This window comes from Scatophagus argus, chromosome 9 (genome assembly GCF_020382885.2).
Source record: "Scatophagus argus isolate fScaArg1 chromosome 9, fScaArg1.pri, whole genome shotgun sequence".
In the NCBI taxonomy this organism is placed as follows: domain Eukaryota; kingdom Metazoa; phylum Chordata; class Actinopteri; family Scatophagidae; genus Scatophagus; species Scatophagus argus.
Window position 1 is genome coordinate 20,119,957 of NC_058501.1, and position 8,704 is coordinate 20,128,660.

Below are 8,704 nucleotides of genomic sequence, written 5' to 3' on the forward strand. Positions count from 1 at the left end.
TTTGGCGTAGTTATCAAAAGCCTTAGGCAATGAGCAAGCAAACCGCTGAACGAATAGGTAGGTAATTTTTGTTCATATTGCAGTAATTCATACGAGAGTAATGAATCGAAAACGAGCTGGGAGATGCGCCTTGTCTTGCTTTGATGTAAACCACATCTGCTTGTGCACACACATGCAGAACTGAAGGCCTGTGTGATAGCTGTCGTGTCATATGTGAAAAGGTTTTTGTAATGGTTGATGCAGTCAGTATATTTGAAAAACGGAGTTGTGGGACTTTGTCTGTTTATACATATGTAAAAATAATAAACATGGATTCTTCCAAGAGTGTTCACATAAAACATATCTCAGTATTAACATGTCAAGTAAAGTTTTTAGTGACAAGCTGCTGGCACTATTGTCAAGTGACCAAAAAAAAAAGCAGAATGAATATTCAAATGGCTTGTTTGTTTCCAGATGACAGAGGACAGTACAGTAATGGTGAAAAGTAAGTAACCGAGGTTTGAGGTGAACAGGTGCAATTTCCAAGGTGCCATATGAACAAATGGGGGGAAAAAGTCAGTTAAAATGAGTTTCAGCACTGAGTCCTTTTGAAAAATGCCTAAAAGATGTTTTGACTCAGTTGACACCACCTAGAAACAAACAGTGATGTCCTTGTTTCTTTGAATTTTCTGAACAAGCGACCATACAGAACCTTGACACTGTGACCCTGCTATAAATGGAACGCAGCCGTTATTAATGTCATTAGATTCGCGCGCGTCAGGTGTCCATAATTCTCACAGCCATAAAATGAGAACGTATTATGTGAACAGATGCACTGTTTAATAAGTCAGTGTATGTCTCGGTGAATATTGGTGCAATTCATGATGTTTGAACTCTCTGTAATGACAGACAGTCTGCTTGCTTTTAGAGAAACTGAGGCTGTTTTTTTTTTTGTTTTTTTTTGAAAAAGTAATGCCAATATCATTTTACTTAACCCGTAGTCTGTAGTCTGATTAATTTTAAATAAAACTGTGTTATGGCTGCATTGTTCTCAGAGATTATGCACGTTCTTTGAATCTGTTAATTTGCAAAATCAGGACTTGGTGAAGTGAATATGATTGTTCTATTTTCTCTTTTCTCTTTATCTTTCTCCCGCTAATTTTTTGCAATCTTAATTATTCACATAGAAGAGAATGAAAAATCTAGTCCAAAATCTAGACAGATTCACTCATGCCAGCATTACCTCCCCACAATACATTAAATGTATTCACAAACGTTAGTCTCTGCAAGTTAGCTCAGGTTTATTATTATTTTTTTTTAGTTTAAAAAATGGCTCAGTTGTATGGTACCCAAACATTTTGGCTCCTTTTCCCTAAAATGAAGCGACCTCTCGGTGTGACTCCTCATCTTTTGATATCTGTGAGTTGTGAGTAGTTTAAAGTTTCTTTCTTGCATAAATGAGAGGTTACATGTTATACAGCAGATATTAATTTTTAGTGTTCAGACTGTATGGGCTAAAGAAAAGTGGTTTTAAGCGATTTGCTGCAGGTCATAATTACAGCGCTGCTATTCCAGTGCCAATGAAATAAGAGTGTGGCCGTAATAACCCCTCTGTAGTAAGATCTCTTAAACATCACCAGATTAAAATGATTAAGATCACAAAAGAAGCGATCAGCCGTCCAGCAGGCTGACTTAGACTTTAAATGGACAAGGTCTGGTTAAATTTGTCTCATAAAAGTTGCCTTTACTGAAACTTCCTTTGCACGAGTAACATGCAAAGCACAGATTGATTTGTTCCACCAAAGCAAATGCAGTCCACTTCCACTAATCTCATTTAAATCCTTATTGATTTGAGTCTTTTCCTAATATTGCATGTACTGATCTTTGTGTACACAATCTGTGTATCATCAGGTGTTGTCTGTTTTCATTGGGTTATGGTCAGTGGGTTATAGACAACAACATCCTGGCAGTGATTTGCTTCGATGGAGGATTTTAATTAGGCTGTTGTTTGACTACTCTCCTGTAATCAGTGTTATTACAATATGCCACCTGGCTGCAAAATAATAAAGGCTGTGCTCCACTTATGAAACTGAGAGATGATGCTGGCTTTACATGGATCTTGTTGAACTGTTTTTGACATGGGAAGTTGAGAAGCTGACGTGGTTGTCCTTCAAGTCCTTCACCATTATTCAGGACAAAAATAAAATGTCACCAATCACAGCTGAACAACCACAACTTGTCAAACCACAAAGCACATGAGCACATGTCTTTTGACTGCCGATCCTCGTCATTGCACAGTGAATTCATTTATTTGGTGTGAAAGCAGAAAAACTCTTGTTGGTGTTAAATAATTTATGAGTTATTAATTTTAAAAATGATGAGCAGCCTGTAACCATGACCTCCCCGAAGTTTCCCATTCCCCTTCAAACTCAGAGTGACTTTTGTGGAAAGCAAAAACACAACAATCAAAGATGTCCATGTCGTGGTGCACAGTCTGATACCATGTGCAGTATGGCATCTTGTTTTCACGTTACACTTCAGTGAATTTCATTGTGGAGAACCTTTCCTTTTCCCTCTGTCACTAAATCCGTTCACAGTGGAGACGTCCCTGAGAGGACGAAAGGCTTTGATGTTGTTGGACACGGGGATGTGATGCACCTCTGAGGGCTCTTGCACTTCAAGAACATCATCAATGAATCATCCCTTTGCGCTGTCACAGCAAATCAAATGTATCTTGCATCTCTCACCTTGCCAGCTTGTTTGAGTCACAAAGACTGAGCAAAAACCTTTGATCTTATTCAGTAAACACACAGGTTGGACTGAGCACATCCTGGCCCTGGATCAGGTCTCTGGCTCTGGATCAGGTCCCAGTGTGAGGAGAGACCAGATTTCTATTTAAAATCTGTTTCAGCTAAGAGTGTTTCCAATTTTCCCAATTCATGTTTCATTTTCGGGAGGTTTCAGTTTATGTAGAACTTGTATTTCATCCAGGGACTAAATGTATAAAACACCACATTTAGGAGTATAAATCTGTGCACCCACAGAAACATAAAACATTCATATTCACTCTTTTCATCAGTTTTCTAAAACCCTGCATATGCTCATTCTCATGTGTTTCTTCCTCATACATCTCATCCTCAAACTCTGTACATGCGCCTTCTGCCCATCCAACAATTTACTATAAATGGCTTCTAATTGCCCATTTTGCATAGAAAGGGATTTGAGGAAAAATGGCGGAAGCACCTAAGAAGCAATTGAAGAAGAAGTGCAATTTTACCAACCGTGAACCTGAAATAATGGTCTATCAAACTGACAGAAGAAAATGTGTATTATTTCAAAGCCTAAAAAGCCAAATTGAATGGCAGAAAGTAACCGGTAATCGCCGTTGAGCAACAGACCCTGGCGATTAAAAAAACGGGCTGAAATGGGCCGTGAGGCGGGGAAGCGCATTACTGCACACAGTGAGTGTGTGAAATCAACCTGGAGGAGAAAACCGGGACCCCACAGGCTTGGTCATCCAGTTTGGGTGTTAATGTCATTGGAAATGGGTTGAAAAAGACTAGTTTGTCCGTTCTTACAATGTAGAACATTTTATTCACAGGTTCTGATGAACACCCTGGTGCCACCAGCAAACAGATAGAGATTCAGGGGAGAGAATCCAGTGTGTCATAGCCGTCACAGCCTCACTACGCTACAGTCACAAAACATAATTTCTATGAATAGTTTTTGCTTTGGAACTGAGGGAATTTTAAGTGACTCTCTGAGAATCATTAAGTGAAATGAGCTGTTCATGAAGAGAGAGAGAGCACCTGTTCCGCCAACCACGTTGTCACTCATCTGTTGTCCACTCTGGTGTTTATAAACGCCATAGGTAGCTATAGCTTTAATTGATACCCATTGACACCTGAGGGTATAAAATGTGTGTTTTTAATTGTCTACTTAGCATGAATTCAAAACAGCATAAATGAATTATATCTTACTAAGAAGCTCCACCGTGAAATCTCCTCCCTACACAGCTTTGAGACAGTATAAATGAATTTTGACTTGTCCCAGGCCATTTGGCAACCACATTTATTGGCATCAGTTGCACATCACCAACAATGTGGACACTGATGGAGTGAAAATGTTTCAGATTAATGTAAACAAATGAATCCTCCCAAGGTGCCCTTATTGCAATGATGGTGCAGCTGATGCCGGGCGTTGCTGTGAATCCATTTGGATGTTGGCTGCTGTTACAGCTGCTGTGTGAGGGAACATGATGTAAATTATGCCACCTCACGTCATGAGCATGACCCGGCTCAGAGCAGAGTGCTATGTCTCTGAGTTGTCCACAAGCTCTTGAAGGTGGACTGCATGGTTTCTCCATAAGAGTTTTGTTTCCAGCAATGCCAAAGCAACCGCTCATTTGGCACAGCCATTACACACAACTACATCATTTATATAATGTTGTTGTAACTATTTAACTATCGTCAACTAACTATCGTGTAACTATAAAAAGATATGTACTGTACCACCATGCAGTAGGTTTTTAGAAGTTAAAGCTGCGTGGAAAGTGGTGTAAGTACACCTTTTGGCTTCTAGTATTCATATGGAGTACGAAGTGATGATACATTGAGCGGTAGGATTGTTTGCCTATCAGTAGTTTCCTTTGTGTATTGTGTGACACACCCAAAAGATGCTGAACATGTTGTACTGCGCACTTCACTGTAGGCAGTGCTTTCAGTCAAGTGCAGAAACACAGAACAAAAGACAGCAGACTCCAATTTGTACTCTTGTGCGATTTTGAAGCTGGGACCTGAAGCTGTGCCTATCACAGAGATTGATTGGAGGGAAAGATGGTGATCACAAAGACTCTGCTGCTTGCCACGAGTCCCGTCTCCTGACTGAAACCCTGCCACTCCTACCACTGATGACCATCGCTTTCCCACAACAGACCCTCAAGTGAAATATTTAAAAAGTTCACGAGAACCTGACAGATCAGAGTCCTTAAGAGCAAGAAAGGAAAGCTGTGTTTCATGCAGTGTTAAGGGAAATCGTCACTGAGAGGATGATGAGTCACAGACAAACAGGTAGACAGGCAAACATGAGCTGCTTAGTTTACAGACAGGCAGAATGAGAACAAGATAAAAATACAGTTCTAAAGATAGGCAGAAAACAGACAGGTAAACAAATCACTCTCTTAAAGACAAGCCAGGGAATTTATATTGAAGTGATATTTTCTGACGGCATGGTTATTGATATGCTCCCATTACAAGCACACGGCAGACTTAAACAAAAACTGAGTGACACTGCATTGCTTTTACTTCTGCATTAACAGCCATTTAAATACATGAAGCTCCGACAGCACATGACGGATAAATCTAAACAATTTAATTAAGCACAACAGAGCGACGAGGAGGTATTTAGAACGTATAGTTCAAAACAGATTGATTCCTGTGAACAACACGCTCACTAATGGCAGCATTATGGTGTCGTAAGATGTGCCCTTTTCATAAATTAATGAGAAATGATTTTTTTCTTATGTAAAACTCATCTGCAGTGTGTCTTGAGGCTATGACCCTTGGTTTAATCAGTGATGTGATTTGTGTGGTGCATGCTTGGCCTTGTGCCATGACATTATCCAAACCCATCAATTAACACCAGATCATTATAATTTTCGCAGGGGGTGGAGGTGTTTGTGGAGGCAGTGAGTCAAAAAGGAGAACCTGACTGATGGAACAGCATGAGTATTTGGATGAGGAAGAAATGCATTGATGAAACAAATTCCAAAACATTCTTTCACAGTTCCGGTTTCCCAACACATTGTTGATTTTGTTTACACCAAAGATTCACAAAAAGAAAGAAGAATACGGTCTGCAACAGTATCAAAGAAGAAGCGTATCGATTTCGTAACATCTACGCGTTTCTGTAAGCTTTCTGTAGCGTAGCTCCATGCTACCTGCACAGGAGCAGCAGTCGATAAACCATCAATCAGGAGGTTTAAACAAGTAGCCGACAACAGTTTTGAATTGCTTAGATTAACAAGAATAACAAACTGTATATTTTACCCGTGCAAAAGTTGAACTGGTCTTGGAGAATGAGCACTGAGGTTAGAGCATAGACATCATTACATCCGCCTAACAAGAGCAGGCTCCTGCCAGAATTAAACAATGACCTGGCTGACCGTGCTCGGCTTCCCAGAATGGCTGCATTTTTGTCTCAACAAAACTACAGAGTTGAAAAGGGCAGCCCGCAGAACGACAGCTCTGCCCAGTGGCGTGACTATCAGCATCTCCGGGTTTGTGACTACATAGACAAACTGGGTCTCCAGGGGACCAGCTAATACCTCCTGTCCATTCAATCACAAGATAACGTGATTGCATTGGTGCTGGAATTCTCAAGTGGCGTGCTCTGGTCCTGTGTTAGATTTCTTCCCAGTGCAACAAACTTTTCAACTTCCATCAAAGGTGAAGAGTAAGACCTGGATCACAGACCAATAAATTCTCATTTTAGAGGGACAGGACAAGCAAGAAGCAGTGGTCAGAAGGCCGATAGATGGTCGTATAGACAGATACATGATGCTGTAATTCAAAGGAGACTGGAACAATAAACCAACAGCTATAAGTTAGGTGCTGCTGGGTGAAAAGAAAAACTCACCAGTGACAGCTGGTGGACAGGTGAGGAATAGCAGGTCTGAAACGATTTGATTGGTTTGATTAGTTGTGAGGAATTGCAGGCAGAGTATGGGAGGAGGAGAGGACGGAGTGGCTGTCTCCATGACAAAACTCAATGCTGAAGACCAGCAGTTGAAATTTGTGCTTACTCTCATATTGGGTGTCTGAAATTAGATAAGATTGAAAATATTTCACCACACCCATGACTCGTAATGTACTGTATATTTGGTAAACCCAGACTGGTCAAAGGAAATACAACAGACAAATTGTTCCTTTTTTTGTAGAAACGTATTTAAATGACGCTACTGACTGGCACAATACATGCCAGCATAATCATTTAGATGTGACACATGGAAGAATGTGTTCAGTAGCTCTATCTCTCCTTGTCTAATGCCCTATTTTCTCATTGTAAATTGCTTTGGCTCTCCTAAATGTAAATGTTCTGGAGATCCACGCCCCGAGTCCATGCTAGAACTGACTTTAATGTGTTAGGGCCTCGAGTAAATCATTGAATATTTGAGTTCAGACAGCCAATATCCAGCAAACTCAGCCGTGAGGGTTTTAATGCAAGCCTTGTCATTTTTAACTCAACATTAGTGAGTGATGTGGATCTGCAGCCGCCACCTTGGAGAGCTAAGGATGATACAGGCTCGTGACAGAGTTTACCGCAGGCCTCATGCGTCATCCTGGGTTGACAAGCACCATCCATCATTCGTCCCAGGGAAGCAGGCATATTGGACATTTCATGCGCGGATAAAAGACAAAATACATCACAACAGAATAATGCGTCCCCTCCAGGCTTCTCTAAGGATTCACAAATCAAAATGTGACAATTGAAAGGCACAAACCAGCCTCTAGACTGTAGCCTGTGTAATATTTTCCTGATCGTCACTTCACCTTGGGAATTGAATTTTAAAAGAGTCATAAATGTGCCCTACAAAAGGGATAAGGTGTCCTCCAAGTCACAAGTCCATTTGTCCCTATTACTGCATTTTCGCAGAGGCCTCTGGGTTCACATGGTTGGCTTTTTCTCTTTCTCAAAAGTCAGTGTTGTCTGTTGTTATATTGGTGGATATTTGTCTGGATTTGCGGTGTACTGGGACCTCGCTCTGAAAACATCTGGCAAGACTGTAAATAAAGATAAAACCTTTTTTTCTGAACCCCAATCCTAAGGAACATGTCTTTTAATCACACTCCCTCTGAACAAACACCACTTGAGGAAATATGACAGCTCGCAGACAATCCAGTACGGCAGATGATGCAGTGTTCCAGAGGACAGTAATGATCTTACAAAATAACATCACTTAAGAACCAAAAACCATCTCCATTTTTGCCAAAAGAGAAGTAATCGTCAGAAGTAGACTAAAAGCAGCAGTGTTATTAAATCTAAAATGTGTTTCATGAGGAAACACATTTTAGATTTAATAACTTAATTACTGGCTTTGCAAGACAAAGGTGAGGTGTAGAAGAGAGGAACACCGAACTCCGGCTCTGATGTCACCAGCCAATCTGAACAGGTGGAGAAAATAACTTTGTCCATATTCTGTTTGAAAAGGCGTAGCAGTCCTCCTGTGAGCCCCTTTCCACTAAAAAACGCTTAGCCACATCACTATATTATACTTTGATATCATTATTTAAGGGGTAGACTGTTAAAAATTTCCCAGTTTCAGTTAACCTTTTCAAATTAAAAAAAAAAAAAAAAAAAAAGCTGCACGCTCAAACACATTTTTCTCAGATTTATTTTGTTTTGTTTGTCAGACAGCGACCTTCATCAAGACCAGTTAGCTTAACCACCAGTGATGTTTTCTGCTGCAGCTTGGTGAACTAAAGACACAAGTGAACAATCTGAAACGCTACAGGAGGAAGAGTCTGAAAACGGTCCTCTCTTTTCTGTTTATTGAATTATGGATCCATTTTGAAAGGAAATTTAATCGAATCACCACATTCCTGAACGGTGTCACCTCTAGCCAAAGACTTGGTTTACCGCTGTGGCAGAATGTGCAGTCCATACAAGGTTGAGTTGTACCACACACAGCTGTGTCTCCACGAGTCTCCACAGCTCTGATGTTGAC